This window comes from Prionailurus bengalensis, chromosome C1 (assembly GCF_016509475.1).
Source record: "Prionailurus bengalensis isolate Pbe53 chromosome C1, Fcat_Pben_1.1_paternal_pri, whole genome shotgun sequence".
Classification (NCBI taxonomy): domain Eukaryota; kingdom Metazoa; phylum Chordata; class Mammalia; order Carnivora; family Felidae; genus Prionailurus; species Prionailurus bengalensis.
The window spans coordinates 163744048-163763906 of NC_057345.1; the positions used below are offsets into that span (position 1 = coordinate 163744048).

Sequence of the window (19859 nt, forward strand, 5' to 3'; positions counted from 1 at the left end):
AGAGAGAGTGAAGGCACACATTGCTGGCTTTGAAAGAGGTTTTAGGCAAAGCCCTCGTGGCAGTTCATCAAGAATGTTCATTTAGTTAAATGACTTCTGGAACTGGGACTTTCCTAAGAAGCCACACCGCAGTTAGAAGGCAGAGTTGGAACTCCAATTCCCTTCCTCCCTGTGTAGCCTTCTGCACGGCAAGCTGGCGAGGTGCAATGCAGCCCCTCTACTGACCCCACACCCCGTTTTCAGGACTCTGGATCGTTCTACAGGCCTTTAAAGCCTATAAGAAAGACCAAATCTTTCTACAGCTGGCCTGGAAATCAAAGGAGTGGCTTCCGAATCACCATGTAATCACCATTTAGGGTAAATCAGTGATTTACCCAAAGAGTAGCAGTTCGTTAGCAAACCTCCAAATGAACCTATAGGTGTAATATATGCACAACCTCCTGGTCTAAGATTAGCTGCATATTCCAAATAATTGTAGGTCCCAAGATATCATCTAATGACTTTTGGTTGAGGAAATATATGCCCTAAAGAATTTTTGCCCTGTTTAAAAAAAAAAAAAAAATATATATATATATATATATATATATATATTTGTATGTACCTGTGCATGTGTGTGTGCAAACATGTGTCCTACTGCAAAGAAAAACCTCTTTGTTTTTAAGCCACACTAGGATTACAAAACAGTACAGTGCGAGAGCTTAAAACATGACACATTATTAAAATCCAGACACAAACAAAAGTAGAAAGGAAGCCTAATTCCTACCAGAAAGTATCAAAACAGACTCTGGTAAGTAACTTCTAATTAGTATTGAGAAATTACAGTGTTAGTGATATGTAAGCACCAGGTAGTGGAACCGGCAGAGTCCTGTAAGCCAGGAATAGGTGCCTCTTAAATTGTGTGGAGTGCACCATACAAGGTTGCGTTCAAGGGCTCATCTTTTCCCAGTTTATTATTATTAATTTCTGAAGTTTATTTATTTATTTTGAGAAAGAGAGAGAGCGTGCGAGAGAGAGAATGAGAAAGAGCATGAGTAGGGGAGGGGCAGGGAGAGAGAGAGAGAGAGAGAGAGAGAATCCCACTGATAGTGTGAAGCCTGATGTTGGGCTCGAACTCATGAACTGCAAGATCACAGCCTGAGCCGAAATCAAGAGTCGATCGATGCTTAACCGACAGAGCCACCCAGGCGCCCCACCCCGTAGTTTATTATTATTATTATTATTTTTTTTTTTTTTTTTACTTTTGGGACAGAGAGAGACAGAGCATGAACGGGGGAGGGGCAGAGAGAGAGGGAGACCCAGAATCGGAAACAGGCTCCAGGCTCCGAGCCATCAGCCCAGAGCCCGACGCGGGGCTCGAACTCCCGGACTGCGAGATCGTGACCTGGCTGAAGTCGGACGCTTAACCGACTGCGCCACCCAGGCGCCCCACCCCGTAGTTTATTATTTTTGAGGAAAAGCCTTCTCTGTCCTTACATAAACAAATAAATGCAACCCATTCTTGTCATCTTCTGATGCCTTTTTGGTGGGGAGGGGGACACGTAGAGGCTTTTTTGGGCAGGGGGGAAACAGCACCAACTTTCCAACTGGTGAAGAAAATGGGAAACTGAAAGGGCACAGTGAAAAATCAAGCAAGCATGTGGGCAATCCCTTCCTCAGAAACATCAGAGTACACATAAGTGTTAATGATGTTTTATTTAGAAGACAGCACCTTCAGCCAGAGAAGACCACAGAGCAGTGCATGAGGCTGTCCATCATAACTTCCCTACCATTTCCTTCCAGAAAATCTATAATCTAAACAAACAGCATGGCCATGGCTCCAGAATAGTCTTACTGCCTTGCTTCTTTTCTGGGACAACAGGCCAAGTCGTCTTTGGGTCCTTATGACCCAGAAGAAAAATACAACATTTTGTTGGAGGCATTCATGAAGGAAAATGATACTGATCTTGTAATCTGAGGTGTCTTCAAGCCTGTGGGTTTAGAAGGGAGGATGGTATAAGAAGACATAATTACTGGATGATTCTCAGAAAGTGTGTTTATTCCTGCATGAAGTCTGGTTTAAGTCAACAGAACTGAGGAAAAGGCTTTTTCCTGAAGATTACGTAGTCAAAAAGTATAAATTATGGAAAGAATAAAAAGCATCACCCCATGCTATCTCTTCTGTTTCCTTTATTTTCCTTGCCTTCATCCTTGTCAGCTCTTGAAAACTGAACTGCTTATAAGCTGAAAATCACAGAGATTTTGTCAAGCATTCCAGAGTCAAGATAAAAATCAATGGTGTTGAAAAAAATTGCATTATTGAACCTCCTGGTCTTTTTCAAGAGTGTATACCATGAGAGCAACTGGCTCGTAGCAGATGATGTGAACATTAGAGCACATACAATACTTTAAAGAACTATTTATACTTTATAGTTCCCTAATGGCTACAATATGTAAACAACTCCTATCACTCAACAACAAAAACCAAACAACCCCATTTAAAAAATGGGCAAGGGACTGAACAAACATTTCCCCAAAGAAGATATACAAATGGTCAACAAGCATATAAAAAGATGCTCAGTGTCGCTAATTGGTACGGAAATGTGGATCAAAACTACAAGATATCATCGTACACCCATTAGGATGGCTGCTATGAAAAAAACCAGCAACCAGTACTGACTAGGATGTGGAGAAATTGGAACCCCCGTGCACTGTCAGGGGGACGGTAAAATGGTTTAGCCGCTATGGAAAACTGCATAGCAGTTCATCAAAAAATTTAAGACAGAATTACCAGATGATCCCTCAATACCACTTTTGGGTATGTATACAAACAAATTGAAAGCAGGGTCTTAAAGAGATATTTGTAGATCCGGTTCACGGCAGCGTGATCGACAAAGGCCAAAGGCGGCAATAACACAAATGTCCTCCACAGATGAATGGATAAAGAAAACGTGGTATATACACATCATAGAGTATTAGTCAGTCTCAAAAAAGGGCGGGGGTTCTGACACATGCTACAACATGGGTGAACCTGGAGAGCATTACGCTAAGTGAAATAAAGCAGTCACAAGAAGACAAATTCTGTATGATTCCACTTCTACAAGGTCCTCGGAGTAGCCAAACTCAGAAACACCAAGTAGAATGGTGGTTGCCAGGGGCTGGGGGAGAAGGAAATGGGAAGGAGTTGTTTAACGGTTTAACGGTTAACGGGTTAACGGTTTACAGAATTCCCATCTACACACTTAATGATTAAGATGGAAAATTTTAGGTGATGTCTGTTTTAACACAATTTAAAAAAACCCGGGGCGCCTGGGTGGCGCAGTCGGTTAAGCGTCCGACTTCAGCCAGGTCACGATCTCGAGGTCCGTGAGTTCGAGCCCCGCGTCAGGCTCTGGGCTGATGGCTCAGAGCCTGGAGCCTGTTTCCGATTCTGTGTCTCCCTCTCTCTCTGCCCCTCCCCCATTCATGCTCTGTCTCTCTCTGTCCCAAAAATAAATAAACGTTGAAAAAAAAGAAAAAAAAATTTAAAAAAAAAAACAATTTAAAAAAACCCACCACCTGTGGCTCCCAATATTTCCCAGCATAATTGTGATGACAAAACTGTGATACTTTACCCACATCCAGAAACATCTCTCTGAGAAGCCCGGGGGGCTGGGCCTCCAGACTTGGTGGTGACAACTCAAAAAGATGACCAATGATGAATTCAACTGTGAAAGCTGCACTCACTCATCAAAGTTTTATTTTTTCTTTTCTTTTCCCTTCCAGCGTGAATGTTTTGTATATCTCACCAGCTTGTCCTTCTGGAACCCAGGCAGCCCCATTATCCGTGGAGGCTGGCTCTGAAGTGTTACTCTACTACCCGGCATCCTGGGGAGAAGAAGCCTGCCTATATGTCAGGGTCTAGGAGAAGAGGAATTTGCAAAGTCAGTCCCCTTCTTCTTATTTAGAGAGTTCAGTAACATGCCTATACAGTCCTCCTTCCTCATAAAATTCACAATTTTCTCTCCAGATAAAAGGTGACTATTTATCTCTTCCTGCTTTTGACCTTCAAACTGAACTCAGTGTTCAACTTGGCAGGACTTCCTGCTTAAAAATGACAAGCTAGAATAATAGTCCAGGTGCTCTCCACCATCTGACATGATCTACCACCCTGTGCTGTTCCATGTCCTTTTTTTCCAGAACCACTTCCAGGTTTGGGGCTCAGAGGCACTACATCATAACCTCATAAACCTTTTCTTGCACTTACAGCACAAAGGAACACCCCAAAGGTGGAAAGCTGGAGAAGGGGGTGAGAAATTGGCTAGGGAGAGAACAGACGCCCCCAGAATAAATGGAAACAGCTTTTGGAAGGATGCATTAATAAAAGAGACATTAGGTCCATCTGGAAAATATTCTAACAAAAAAAACACAAAAACAAAAAAAAGCCCTTTTCTACTATGTGCGGCAGATTAGCAGAATGCAAAAGTCCCTGAGCAACAAAGCTCTATGACCAACTGAAAAAGCAAAGCAAAACTGAAAGAAGAGCTCCTTCTAGGGACGTCCAGCCACCACGAAGTCGTGAGCCTCTTTTTGGTCTCAGGGGCACTCCTAGTGCCGTGTGCAAGAGACCTTCCTGGTGTGTGTGCAGTTCCCCCCTGGTGTGTGTGCGTCTCCTTCAGGCACTGATTTGTGCACAGGGCTCCAAACACCAATGGCGTCCAACCTCCCCTCCACCCCCAACCCCGATGGAAAGGTGGGCTGCCTCTCCGAGCGAGTGCAGGGGTTCTGAAGCCACTGGGGCCGAGATCTCCAACTTGGAATCCAGCCCTATTCTGCGAGCCTCCCCTCCATTTTCTTGCACAACATGGTAGTAAAAAATGAAAAAAATGTGGCCATCTGAGGACATAATCAACAATGATTTTTCTCTTTCATCACTGTTCTGGTTATTTTGCACTACTGGGATGTAAACAACACGTGAGTCCTCTAACCCCTCACCCCTTTGTTGTTTTTTCAGTGCAGACACTCTGGAGAACACGGTGGGCTAGAACGACAAGAGGAACCAAGACGCTCCCAACTCAGCCTCTCTTCATTACTCTCCCCACCTCTATCAACACGCAGCCACGGAAGAAATCTAGTAGGTTTTCAAAAACATCCAGAAAAAGACTCAGCACCCTCTCTGGCCAACCTGTTCTAGTGCTTGATAACAATCCAAGAATGCAGTAACTTCCTCCCTCTAACTCAGATTCGAGACACTCTCCTTTTTCGTACAGGTCTGAAAGTATCAGGCCCTTGCGGAAGAGCCTTTTATTGACCTGACACTCTTCATTAAACTGTCCCTCACCGGCCAGAGGATGAATAACCTTGGACCACTGAGCTGTTTCTAGGCTCTAATTTCCAGTGCTTTAACCGTCCCTCTGGCTCGGCTCTAGACTCTTCAAGTCCTCCTTCGTACAAGTAGCACGGCTTGTGAAGACACACAGCTCTAGTGATGGTCCCCACCACATGGCTTCTTCGGGCGCTGTGCGGTGGGAGCCTGGGGCCATGCGCGCGCAGGCAGGGGACTTCCTCACCTCACATTCAGGCTGTCCCTGACCCCCTCTTCTCTACCCTCGCTTTAAGTTAATAGAAGAAAGAAAGGAAGAAAAAAAAAAGGGAAGGAAGAAAAGAAGAGGGCAGAAAAAATACAAAAGGGAACTAAGATGTATAAAAATATGAGAAATGCATTGTAACAGGAAATACAAGCCAAAAGATTCATTTTACCAGATGAAAAGTACGTAAAAACAACATTTTTGCATTCAGACTCGCAGCATGTTTCTACACATTTCAGTATTTTCCACCGCCCTTTGAACACCCCACGAGTGCCCGCAAACACAAGCTGATTTGTCCTGTTTCAGCTTTATGCTAATAGGTAAACGTGAGGAGAGGCTTATAGCTGAATTCCATGAAATAAGTTATTGCATGAACATCTGAAGGTTGTTTTTTAAAGGTAAAGAGGGAAGCAAGAGATTTTGAGAATTTCATTTTCACAGTAATGGCTCGATGTTTGTTCCTCTAACAAAGTGTGGCTTTCAGCTATGCCCTGGCTCTCACATTCAAAGCCAGAGCAATTTCTTCGCATTACAGAAAGACAGTTTAAGGAAAGAGAACAAGTTAGGCAGTTTAGAGTGGCTATGGAAGATTTTTCAGGGGGGGAAAAAAAAGCACTAACCTGTGTTGTTTTAATCCGCCGAAACGACAAGTTCTCAAGTTCCCCTGCAATCTTCTAGCCAGTTTCCTGTAAATGTCGCATGTGACATTATACTTCCTCACTGCACCGTCTCTGCCTGCCTCTCTAAGTGGTCAGAGGCATGTGATAAGATCGTCTCGTTGCTTGCTTCACACTGGGGTAACCCTGCTTCTAAAGGAGACTTTGTCACTCCAAAGGGGTCCCCCAGCTTGCTTGAGGCATCCCTAGGACACAGGTAAAGAGGAGATAAGCTTGGGAGAAAGGCAGAGAAGAATAATGTCTGGACTCCTGGCACTTGTGATCTGGCAAGGATCAGGGGTAAGGGAGAGACGGGGAGTCTGGAGCCCCAGAGTCGTGGGGTTGGGGCAGCAGCTGAGAAGAGGCAGACTGCTCACAGCGCAGCCCCGGGGGGCTCTCCAGTCATCTGGACAGGGCCCCACTATGGCTGCTCTCAGGACTCCCCAGGAAGGGCCAGCTTTGGGCCATGGCGCTGAGCCCAGGAGGTCCCCAGGCTCCTCTCCGGAGGGCACCACCACGGAGAAGCACACCCAGGGCTCAGCTCACACTTCTGGATCCTGCAGTGACAAGACCCACTCACCCTGAATCTCCCCAGCCAGTCTCAAGTTCACATCCAGTCTTTTCAGTCCTGCTGTCAGGCGGTGTGCCCTAATTCTTGGTTCAGCAAACAAAGCCACGGTCCTCTCTGCCTCCCGGGCGAAATAACTGGCAGACATCCCCCACTCCCCACCCCGGATTGTCTCCGAAATATGCCAGGGTTTTGGTTTCCCTGTGGGATGGTAGTGGGTTCCTGGAGGTATGTGAGTCCCGGCAGTGGGGGCCTTGATGCTGGCCAGGCAAGAGCACCAGGCAAGTGCCCTGGTGTGAACCTCTGTGCCCCCAGCGGAGGGGCGACTGGAGAAGAGCTGAGGCAGGACGGTGCCAGAAGCCAGGGTGCCGTTTCTAGCTTTCTTGTTCCTGTGGTCAGTGCCTTCCTTTCTCCTTCCATGATTCCTCTAGCTCTGTGGAGGTCCACACACATGGAATTTGTGGATGTAGGAAGTGGTGCGTGGGAGTTAAAACCATGTCCTGGACCGAGCGGAATATTCTGCAATTTGTACAACCTGACTCAGTACAGAAACCCCAAAGTTGTTTCTATTTGGCTACCCTAGCATAATTCTTTTCTTTAAAATGCTTTTAAGAGGATTTTTTTGTTTTTTAGAAAGGTAATTGTAGAAAACCTCACTGTTCCAAGTCTTGAAAATATCACCCTCTAATTCCCCAATGAAGTTTTCGATGTGAGAACACAGAGTAAGGAAACGAGTCCTGGGATCAGGACTCTGGACAACTGCGAAGCTCTTATGTCTCACCACTTGATTGCATTTCTGGCTCTGAAAACGCGCATTAACTGGCTCACCGGTGTGACAGCTGATGGCTGGTTTTCTGACTGAACTGTGCAGTTAGAGTAGCCAGTTGAGTCAAGACGGCTATAAGCATGACAGTGGTTTTTAAATGGGAATGATGGTACAATTTTGCTATCTTAGAAAAACAAAATACTACACAGATGATAAACAATGATGACTTCATTTGAACGCATTTAGAAGTGTCGCATTGTGCGTTAAACTGCCAGTTCCATTTTTCAACTAAGCAGTGACATATGTTCTACTTAAGCCATGCTGCGTGGAATTTTTAAAGGTCTTAACAAAATGCTTTATAATTTTCCTTTAAAATCCCTAACCTGGCCTCCTGTCTGTGAATTTTTTTTTTCATTTGTTTTGGCATTTAACAAATTTTAGCAGACTTTGTTTTTTAGAACAGGTGTGAATTTACAGAAAAATACAGAGTTCCCACTCATCTGCACCCAGTCTCCCCACTATTAAAATCTTATATTTAGTATGGTATATAAGTAACAATAAAACAGTACTGAATTTTTTTTTTTTATGTGGGTCACTTTTGTTTTGAGAAAGAGAGAGAGAGAGATAGTGTTCAGGGGAGGGGCAAAGAGACAGGGAGAGAGAGAGAATCCCAAGCAGGCTCCACACTCAGCCCTGAAGTGGGACTCCATCCCACGACCCGGAGATCATGACCCAAGCCAAAATCAAGAGTTGGACACTCAACTGACTGAGCCACCCAGGCACCCCGATACAGTGTTATTAACTGAAGCCCACAGTTTATTTAGATTTCTTTAGTTTTTTTTTTTTTCCTAATGTCCTTTTTCTGTTCTAGGATCCCATCCAAGACATCACATTACATTTACTCATCACATCTCCTTAGGCTATTCTTGGTTGAGACCGTTTCTTAGACTTTCTTTATTTTTGATGACCTTGACAGTTTTTTGTTTTTTTAAAAAATTTTTTTTTTCAACGTTTATTTTTATTTTATTTTTGGGACAGAGAGAGACAGAGCATGAACGGGGGAGGGGCAGAGAGAGAGAGGGAGACACAGAATCGGAAACAGGCTCCAGGCTCCGAGCCATCAGCCCAGAGCCTGACGCGGGGCTCGAACTCACGGACCGCGAGATCGTGACCTGGCTGAAGTCGGACGCTTAACCGACTGCGCCACCCAGGCGCCCCGATGACCTTGACAGTTTTGAGGAGTACCGATTAAGCAGTTTGTAGAATGTCCCACAATTGGGTTTTATCTGATGTCTTTCTCACGATAAGAATGTACTTACAGATTACTTGTTGGGTTTCTCCTCCTTCCTTACTGGATGCTCTGCAAGGAAAATCTTGAGGGTGGAGTATCTACATACATTATTTAGAATTCTTCTGCATGGAAGATTTGTCTCTTCTCCCCATTTACTAATTTATTCAATAATTTATTTATATAAGTATGGACTCAGAGATACTGATTTTATACTTTGGGTTACAATTCAGCACCACTTTATTTATTTTGTTGTTCAAAGCGTTCTACTCTTGACCACTGGGAGCTCTTTCAGTCGCTTACTGGGCTCCTCTGACATACTCCTATCAGTATTTTTTGAATTTTGTTCTTGTCTTGACAAGAGAATGAAAGAAAATACATCTATGGCCCTGAAAAGGTTTTTTTTTGCCTTCAATTTTCCTTAGTTCTGCCCCATGTATTAGTAAAAATCTTTTAACTGCTTTCATAAAATTAATCCTCGCCTCTACCAGCCAAGAAAACACCAAAACACCAACTGAGGTGAAATTCTGCATTTCCTTAATTCCAAGATGCATGTTTGTGTTGGTAGTGGTTTTTTTCCTTCAGATTTTAACATTCCTGGAATCCGAGGGTACATTAATATCATGTCTTCTTTCCCTGCCTCCTCACCTGTCATTAATTTGATGGTACACCTTATAGTTGATGGTGTCTTGGGAATGGAGAAAGCAGAGCCATCAAGTAGTTCTTGTTTGAACCACAGACATCATTTAACTACTTTCACAGATTCTTCCCCCCACTGAACAAATATTTTGATTAAAGTGGTTTGATTTGTGGCATCTAAAGATATTTTTAGGGCGCCTGGGTGGCGCAGTCGGTTAAGCGTCCGACTTCAGCCAGGTCACGATCTCGCGGTCCGTGAGTTCGAGCCCCGCGTCAGGCTCTGGGCTGATGGCTCGGAGCCTGGAGCCTGTTTCCGATTCTGTGTCTCCCTCTCTCTCTGCCCCTCCCCCGTTCATGCTCTGTCTCTCTCTCTATCCCAAAAATAAATAAAAACGTTGAAAAAAAATTTTTAAAAAAAAAGATATTTTTAAAAAACCCAAGATTTTTATCTACTCCTGGACGCATTCTAACTTTACATGAAACCACAAAATCTCATCAAGTCCTAAATACAGATAAAGGGGGGGGGGTGTTCCCATTTTTTTCTCTGGGTTTACTCTCTGACCCCCTTTGTGTTTACCATGTCACTTTTTCAAGACTTCTCAAATCCATCATCGTTCCCGAGGAGCCCAATGTTGATGCCGAGGGGTGGGAAGGACGAGGTTTCACATTCATGGTGATGATGGGTAATGGTGCTTACCGGTCAGAGGCAGGTCAGGAAGGATGCTGTGATTCTGCCTTTCCTACTTAGGGGAGCCAACCAACTGCAGAATGGAGAACTGACCATTCCTTTCTCTGTGCCTAGGATCTTCTCTCCAGCTCAAGAACCACTACTGCTTTAGCAGTACCATTCTTTTTTTTTTTTTTCAACGTTTATTTATTTTTGGGACAGAGAGAGACAGAGCATGAACGGGGGAGGGGCAGAGAGAGAGGGAGACACAGAATCGGAAACAGGCTCCAGGCTCCGAGCCATCAGCCCAGAGCCTGACGCGGGGCTCGAACTCATGGACCTCGAGATCGTGACCTGGCTGAAGTCGGACACCTAACCGACTGTGCCACCCAGGCGCCCCTAGCAGTACCATTCTTAACAGATTTTTTTTTTCCTTTTAATGGATGGAGACTTGTTCAACCATTCACCATGGGCATAGTTCCCAAATAGTCACAGGTGAAATGCCCCATCTCTTCATGCAGGTAGGCAGAACTTGGACACTCTAAACACTAGTTTCTGTCTCACTCCTGGGTGCGATGTACTAAGATACTGATGGTGCCCTAGTGATCTCAGTAGCGTCCATAAGAGACTAGAAGAGATGCTATACTGACTTTTTTTAGTCAGCCATCGACTAAGCCCTTGCCACCAGCCACTTCCCAGATCCCCACTTTACAGACAAGCTAACCAAGTTAGAAAGGCTAAATAGCCTGTCCAGGGCCCCTTGATAACTGTGAAGCCAACATGTAAATTCAGCTCTGCCTGAAGCCAGAGACTCAGGGACTAATGCTACTCTTGCCATAGACAGGTGTACCACTTATAACTCATAAGTAGGCACGTTACTCAACACAGTCCTGTTCCCTAATTATTTTCTGCACGTGCTTTTCACCTTGACTAAACCGAAGTGGCAATGAGGGCAGGGACAGGGTCTTCTATTAACTCAGCCTTCCAGCCTTAGCCCAGTAGCTTTCCTGTTAATCCTGTACTTTTGCTGTCCTGCCAATCTTTTTTTTTTTTTTTTCTAATTTATCAGAACATTCAGACTTTTTCTTTTTTGAATTTTGATTTTTTTGGGGAAGAGAGAGAGGTGGGGGGAGAGGGGCAGAGGGAGGGAAAGAGAGAGGAGAGAGAAGAGAGAGAGAGAGACAGAGACAGAGAGAGAATCCTAAGCAGGCTCCATGCTCAGCACGGAGCCCAATGCAGGGCTCAATCCCACGACCCCTGGGATCATGACCTGAGCTGAATTCAAGAGTCAGACGCTCCACCGAATGAGCCACCCAGGCACCGCTAGACTTTTTCTAATAAAGGTAAATAATTTACCTTCTATATTTCCCTCCACTACTTTGTTTTACTTTGTTTCACTTATTAACTTCTAAAATACAAGCTTGTCTATTTCCAGTCCTTTTAAATAAAATCCTTAACTTTTAATCTAAGTATATTTTTAATCTTATCTCACACATTTCAAGGCATCATATTCTCACCGTTAATTTTAGAAGAGCCTATAGTTTCAGTAGTGATATCCTTTTCGACCCAAGAATTAGTTAAAAGGGTCCTATTTTAGTTTCCAAGTGCTTGGATGGAGGTGAGGGCAGAAGCCATCTTGTGTTAATTTTCGATGCTATGTTTTTTGTTATATGTGGCTAGTACATCTACTCTTTGGTTAATTAAAAAGTTTCTTTGTGGTCTAATATTTCATCTATTTTTGTAAATGGTTCATGTCCTTCTAAATATTTGTGTGTCTTTCCTACTTGTTGGTTTAGGTTGATAATGATAATGATGTTATTAAAATCTTCTTTTCCTACTTATTTTTGCCTACTTGATTAAATTCTGAAAGCATCTTGTTAAAGTCTCCCACTATGATTATGGAAAACTTTACGTTTTGAAATTTTTATCTGTTAATTGTTTTATTTGCATTATTTATTTTTTTTAACAGATTTTGTTTTCTCTAACTCCATGCTAAGATGTTCAGTGCACAAAGGTTCATCATTATGGACTCTTCTTTGATTTGTATCTCTTATTCTTCTATGTCTTGTTTAGTATTTCTTTTTACATTTAATGCTACACATTTTTTTAAGATTTTTTTTTTAAGTTTACTTATTTGAGAGAGAGTGAAAATGCGCACGTGTGCACAAGCAGGGGGAAGGGCAGAGAGGATCCGAAGCAGGTTCTGCGCTGACAGCACAGAGCCAGAAGCGTGGCTGGAACTCACAAACCGTGAGATCATGACCTAAGCTGAAGTCGGACGCTTAACCGACTGAGCCACCCAGGTGCTCCAATCCTACACTTTTTTTTTTTTAATATTTTTTTTTCAACGTTTATTTATTTTTGGGACAGAGAGAGACAGAGCATGAACGGGGGAGGGGCAGAGAGAGAGGGAGACACAGAATCGGAAACAGGCTCCAGGCTCCGAGCCATCAGCCCAGAGCCTGACGCGGGGCTCGAACTCACGGACCGCGAGATCGTGACCTGGCTGAAGTCGGATGCTTAACCAACTGCGCCACCCAGGCGCCCCCTTACACTTTTTAATATTAATGCTATCATCCTTATTTTTGTTTTGTTAGTTAGCATTCACCAGCCTGTAGCCCTTTATCTTCTTCCTTTCTGCATAATTTTGCTATACATGTGACTCTTGGAGACAGCATATAGCTAGGTTATCTTTTTAATCAATGTGAGAGCCACTGATAGAGGAATTTAAGCTAGGCACTTTTACTGTTGTATGTTTGTCTTATTGTTGCCATTTTATCATTTATATTCTGTTACATTGTTTTCTTCTTGTTTTTTCCCCTATTCTTGACTTTCCTTGATTGACCATGCTTTTTATTATTACAGTACCCTCTACTCCTGGCTACATATGTGTGTGTTTTAATGTGTAATGGTTGAAAAATCCTACCTATAAACTTTGCTCTAAAAATCAAGTATAGATGACCTTTCCTGGTAAACATCAGAGAACTCCATAGTAGAACCCTGTTAATTGGCAAGGTCAGTCCATTGTTCTGGGAAATTTAATGGTAGTTTCATGTTAATAATAGCAATTTGTGTGTATGGGAGGGAGATAACATTACACAGATATCAGAAACCCTTCTAAAAGAGTATGTTGCCAGGTGTCCATTCATTTTCCTCCCGCCCTTCCTATAAGAAGGACTAGCTAGCCATAGCTCTCACAAATCATGTGGGGAAATGTGGGGTAGTGGGGCAGCCAAGAACCCAGTGTCTGGGAGACAGCTAGGAATATCCCAGGGAATGCTTCTGCAAATGCAGGGATCTGAGACATGCAGGCATTTTGGAGATCTGTAGAACGTTATCTATAGAAGGGAGGCTGCCAGTGTGGGTTTCCAGCAACCTCACTTCCAAGCACTGGACTTCATCATTAGCTAAGGAATCTATCCTAGAATTAGGTTAAGAGTCCAACAGTAAGATCACAAGAATGTACACATATCCTCTAAAGAAGTGAGGAATTCAAAGGAGAAAATAACGTTGTTAGATATGCATAGAGGCAATAATTCTGTTTCCTAATGTCTAGTTACAAAGCACAGAAATCAACAAGAATCTACATCTTTCCTTCTTTGAAAATTAGGTAGTTTCTACTTTTTTAAAGCCTTGATGTCAGGGCAGGGCTGATGGGGAAATTCTGTCCACAAAATATCTAAGTTGGCATTGTTTTTATGTATTGGTATATGTGTATGTGTTTGAATGAAGGTTAACATTAAAATTCCATATTTGGGGTGCCTGGGTAGCTCAGTCGGTTGAGCATCCGACTTCAGCTCGGGTCATGATCTCGCAGTTCTTGAGTTTGAGCCCCGTGTCGGGCTCTGGGCTGACAGCTCAGAACCTGGAGCCTGTTTTGGATTCTGTGTCTCCCTTTCTCTCTGCCCCTCCCCCACCATGCTCTGTCTCTCTCTCTGTCAAAAACAAATAAACATAAAAAAAAAATAAAGTTCCATATTTAATTTCTCATGGAGAAACGCAGGATAGCGTGAAGGAGGGAACAGGCATAAAGCTGTGGCAACTGTTTCAAAATCTGCCCATGACTCTCAGTTTACTGGACTAAGATCCTGGTTTGGACTACAAAAAAGTGATAAAATACCGAAGTATTTCTGTTCTTTTTTTAAAAAATTTACTTGGCTGAATTTGTTATTTAAAAAAAATGCTTAGCTATTATTTTGAGACAGAGACAAGAGCATGAGCGGGGTAGAGACAGAGAGAGAGGGAGACACAGAATACGTAGCAGGCTCCAGGCTCTGGGCTGTCAGCACAGAGCCTGACACAGGGCCTGAACCCACGGACCTCGAGATCATGAGCCGAGCTGAAGTCAGATGCTTAACCGACTGAGCCACCCAGGCGTCCCAAAGTGTTTCTGTTCTAACGTAACATATTTTAAAAAATTAATTTAGCTTCATAAACAGTTTATGAGTTAAATATTGTTTGTAATTATTCTCATAAATCAAAGGGGAGACTAAGTTCCCAAGAGTTGAAAGGATTTGTTCAAACGAGTAAATAAGTGATAGAACTGGGATTTAAACCCAAAGCTTATGACTGCAAGTCCAGTGTCATTTCCAGTATCCACCAAAACCGTCTCCTTGTTGCTCTATCTCTGAAAGAAACGTAACACATGCACACCACACGTGTGTTGTCCAGGGAGGAACTGCAATGAGGCACGCCCTTGGCAGTAGGTGTTTCACAATGTAGGTCAAGCAGTCCAGCTAGACCCCAGAGCAATTGTTTCTACACTGACCCTGGGGGATGTGGGGAGCATTATGTCATGCCAAAGGCTTTCCTCATTAGCAATCATGCAAAAAGATACCATGCACCATGTTTCTGAGCCATTGGAGCAGCTAAAGGGAGATGAAAGGTCAAGAAAGTTCTCTTGCGGGAGCACTGCACTTTGGTACGTTTGTTTATGCCACTGTAATGTAACCTAAGCCAGGATGATCAAGACCCCTGAAGATCTGTCTTCAAAGCCAGAGCCCTGCCCAGCATAGTGACTCTTCTCTGGCATACCTCAGGGCCTGATGCCAACAACCAAACTGGCCCTTTCCAACATCATGCAGTTAAATTCCAAATAACTCCTCGCTCATCTTCTTGTTGATCAAAACATTGAAAGGATCTGGAAAAATCCCTTGTTCATAAAAAGAACTGGCTAGGGACACATAGGAAGCCTTGCCATTCACCCAGGATGAATTTTTTTTTATTTTTTTAATGTTTTTTTATTTTTGACAGAGAGAGACAGAGCATGAGCAGTGGAGGGGCAGAGAGAGAGGGAGACACAGAATCCGAAGCAGCTCCAGGCTCCGATCTATCAGCACAGAGCCCGACGCGGGACTCAAACTCACAGACCGCGAGATCATGACCTGAGCCGAAGTCGGACGCTCAACTGACTGAGCCACCCAGGCGCCCCCACCCAGGATAAATTTGAAGAAGCCTCATAAATACGGAACTCCAGAGGTCGTGGACAGAACCAAGATACTCTCACACATTTGTTGCTCCTTCCTTTTAGGCCAAATAGAAAATAGAAGAATACAAGGCTATGTAAACAATTCAAAAGTGTACTAAGCGTATTGGGAGAGACCATGAATGGATATTATGCAGACTTGTGGCTGTGATTCAGGATCTGCGTTTCCCTCTCACACACACATAACATGGGACCAAGAGAACAACTAATTCATTGGCTATTTGCATGATCTTCCTATTCAGACGCATCCCTCCCTTCTACAGTTAAGAGCACAGAGAATAGGGGAGAATTGGTAAACAAGATCATGTCACTCCTAAAAGGAGGGATTCTGGAATCAAACTACCTGGGTTCAAATCCCAGATCCATTACTTACTAGTTGCAGTGAATTATGCTTTCAGGACCCAGTTTTCTCATCTGTAACATGGGGATAATTTTATGAGCATTAAATGTGATGCTGCACTCAAAGAGCTTAGCCAGTGAGGGACGTAAATGGTGGCTTCTATTGCTGTCAGTATGTGGAAATTCTATTATTAGGAAATTCTATATCAGAATTTCTCATAAGGAATGCAACTGGAGTCAAGCAATGAGCTTTATTTCTGAGGGTGCTGTGCAGGCAGGAAATAAAATTCAGGATTCAGGGGCAGTGGAGCTACAGGTCATCCAGTCATCCTAGAGAGGCACAGTCCATCCAGGAAGCAGAACAGAAAATCTAGATGATTACTTTGAGCCTGGACATGGGATAGCACGTATGCTTCTAAATTTGGAAGAGTGGGATGCATTTGTGTCTGATCAAAAATTAGGAGGAAAAGGGGATGTGAATTTTATCTCCATCATTTTTTTTAAAAACAAGGAAAGTTTCATGGCCAGTGAAAAATGATGTGGATGAGAGAGACAAAAGAGTTTTTGCAGCAGCCATGAGTGCAGGTGAAGACTAGTCCATATGGAATTTTGGAGAAGCTATTTATGCGGTATGAAGTATAAAACCTTTACGCCGTGCCTTTTAGAAAAATTTCAGTGAAAGAGATGTTATTCTTCAAGGCTTTCTGGATTTCTGATGTCTTCTTTCAATGAGACTCTGGGCAGAATCTGGACCAAGTGGGGTCTTAAGATTTATTCAGGTTATAATTAGAGTGTTGGTAATACCCAGCTGAGCAACATCAAACTCAACCACATGTGTTTATCATATATTTTCTGAATTATGATTTGGATTTTGAAGTGCCTGGAGACAGGATGAATTACAGGATTCTGTAAAGGAGGTAAACTTTCAAAAGATAAACATCTCTTAAGATTTATTGATTAATTACTCACAGTCATTCTGAACAGGTAACTCTACATTTTGTTATTTCAATATCTATTATTTTCTTTGCCTTTGAGCAACTTCTAGAAACAAAGTTGGTGCTCTGGGAGGTACCTAAACTAAAACAAGGTGCTATTTACTAAACTACCGTTGCATATCTCTCAATGATATACTGACTTACAGTGCTAAAAGCAACGTGATATCCACCAATTAACTTCCAAGGCAAATTTATGTACAAAAATGATCAAATCTCTCTGTGTTTAATAATACATGTGTTGGGGCGCCTGGGTGGCTCAGTCGGTTAAGCGTCCGACTTCGGCTCAGGTCATAATCTCACGGTCTGTGAGTTCGAGCCCCGCGTCAGGCTCTGTGCTGACAGCTCAGAGCCTGGAGCCTGTTTCGGATTCTGTGTCTCCCTCTCTCTGTGACCCTCCCCCGTTCATGCTCTGTCTCTCCCTGTCTCAAAAATAAATAAACGTTAAAAAAAAAATTAAAAAAAAAATACATGTGTTTACTGACATAGGTTTCCTTAACATCTTACATAAACTGTGATTTAACCTTAGGGGCACTGTGGATCATTAATAACACTACTGAAAGTGTAGGCTAAATAGGAATTAATGGTATATTACAATAAGTTGATTTTTTTAAAAATATACTTCCCTTTTTATTGAAAACCACCACCCAAAACTGTAAAATTCATCAAAGCATGGCTGAAATTCTTAGTAACTAGACTTCATAGGCGTGATGCCTTCCTAAGCAATAAGGATTATGCAGGGGGAAGAGGGGTTGTGACAAGTCGTGTGCTACTCATGGTACAGCTAAATATATAAATTCAGCTTTAAAAAAAATTCACCTGACTTGATACAAGACAAGGATGTAAGATTACAAAAACAAAAACAAACAAGCAAAGCAACACCACCACCGCCCTGGGTTGTCATTAATGACAAATGCCTTATATTATCCAAATTGTAAAAAAAACACAAAAAACAAAAAACAAACAACAACAACAACAAAAACCCAGGCGCTCCCAACCAGACTGCAAACTGTGGCCTGGCACACCTTGGGATTACGTCTCTCATTTGTGTGGTTGCGTAGCAGGCACATCTTACGTGAATCCAAGTCTTTATGCTTGACGGGGAAACAGACTTAGAAAGTTATCTACATAGCGGCCGCCATTTCTTCCGGCATTCTGCACCAGTGCGCCCCCAGAGTATCCTGAGATGAGAGGCATGGATCTGTGGCTGTCACCAGCATGTCACAGTGGGTGTGATTCCAGTCTTTAAAAACACGTATTTTTCATACGCCAGGGCCCATAAATGGCAGCCAGCCACTTCATCTGGACGTCAGGCAAGGAAACAGCGATCAGGAGTAATTCTGAACAGCTGCAATTTCTACCTTAGTCACAACTGTAAATCCTAACCTTACTCAACCGCACTGTACCAGATAAGTCTTTGTCTCCACATGGCTGCTCCAGCTCTGACAACGGTAGCTCAGAAACTCTGCTGCTGGAGTGACTTTAAGGCTCAGTTATAAACCACCGTTCCTTCTGCGCAGTCCCTCCCCCGCCATGCTCTCCTGCCAAGTTGATGAGGTCAAGATTTGAAACAGATTTTTTTTTGGGGGGGGGGGGTGGAACAAAACTCTTTTATTGTTGTCCAGCACCTGTGACAGTTTCAAGTCTCTCTAAAGGAGACAGGAAGTTGAAGCATTATTGGCGCGGAGTATGGCAGCATGTTGGCAGAGTTTGACATGCTCCCCACCACAGTCTGCTTTGTCATCTCTTTTAAAAAGTAGAGAACAGGGGCGCCTGGGTGGCTCAGTCGGTTGAGCGTCCGACTTCGGCTCAGGTCACGATCTCGAGGTCCGTGAGTTCGAGCCCCGTGTCGGGCTCTGGGCTGATGGCTCAGAGCCTGGAGCCTGCTTCCGATTCTGTGTCTCCCTCTCTCTCTGCCCCTCCCCCATTCATGCTCTGTCTCTCTCTGTCTCAAAAATAAATAAATGTTAAAAAAAATTTTAAAAAGTAGAGAACAATATGTAGCAAAACAAATACATTGCATTCCATCTTTCGGTACATCTCTGAAGTAAAGACTGACGCCTAGAGCATTGTCTCCTGTGATGCCAATCTTGGCCCTGGGTCAGGGGTCAGCCTCTCCCTTCCAGACTCTCCCAGATGCAGCCATGCCCCATCAACTCCACTGTACCAACTGCCTACTACATACGCCTTCATGCGCCCATTTCCTCCTGGAGAAAGGGGCTTGGCACCATGTGGGTGTTTACCGAATGAATGAGAGATTACAGCCTCCCAACAATAAAGAGAAGGGGAATCCCTCTGTCTCAAATTCATAGTCCAGCTCACCAGCTTTATAAAGGGTTCACTGTGTATGCACAAAGTAGAAGAGCTTCAAAATACAAAAATGCTATTCCGACTCCAAATTAACTAGTCTAGTAATTTATATAATCTATAAAGACGATCTTCAGGCTGAAACTGGATCTGAAACTCCTGTTGTCCCTACGTCTACAATCTCCTACAACAGAGGTGTTTCCGGGCCTTTCTATGTCCACTGAATCATGACGCCATCCTGACCGCTCTTCTCAAAACGCATGGACTCTGTTTTTTCAGTTTTCTTTTTAGTATTAAGCACACACAGCACACCTCCTGACAATATTTTTAACAGAGAGCTAGGTACCCAGACAAGAGAGAAAGTCTTTGACAAACAGAAAGCACCCAATCTATCTTCAGTCATACCCGGGCTGTGGGGTCTTTTGTTCTGGTTTAACATGCCCATGGGCTCTCTTCAGAAGGATGGGTAAGTGAGAAATCCCGAAGCAGGTATCTGCTGTGGGAACTCATGTGTGACTACTGCACAACTTGGAAGAAACCAAAACCTTGGTGAACTTAGGTGTAGAGAGGCAGCCTAATTAACTGGTGTCGTATGTGCTGTGGATTTGT

The 19859-nt window shown here is 43.4% G+C and overlaps 1 protein-coding gene across 3 annotated transcripts in view; it reads right to left on the bottom strand.

The window, feature by feature from the left end:
- The window catches only part of WIPF1 (WAS/WASL interacting protein family member 1), a 125561-nt gene that overhangs the window by 74886 nt on the left and 30816 nt on the right, over positions 1-19859 (bottom strand). The window contains exon 2 of one of the 3 annotated variants that reach the window (XM_043577086.1): positions 6164-6405. The exons of the other annotated variants lie outside the window; for them this stretch is intronic. The gene's annotated coding sequence lies outside the window, so the exon portion shown is untranslated. The remainder of the gene's footprint in view (positions 1-6163; positions 6406-19859) is intronic. 3 annotated transcript variants of the gene reach the window in all.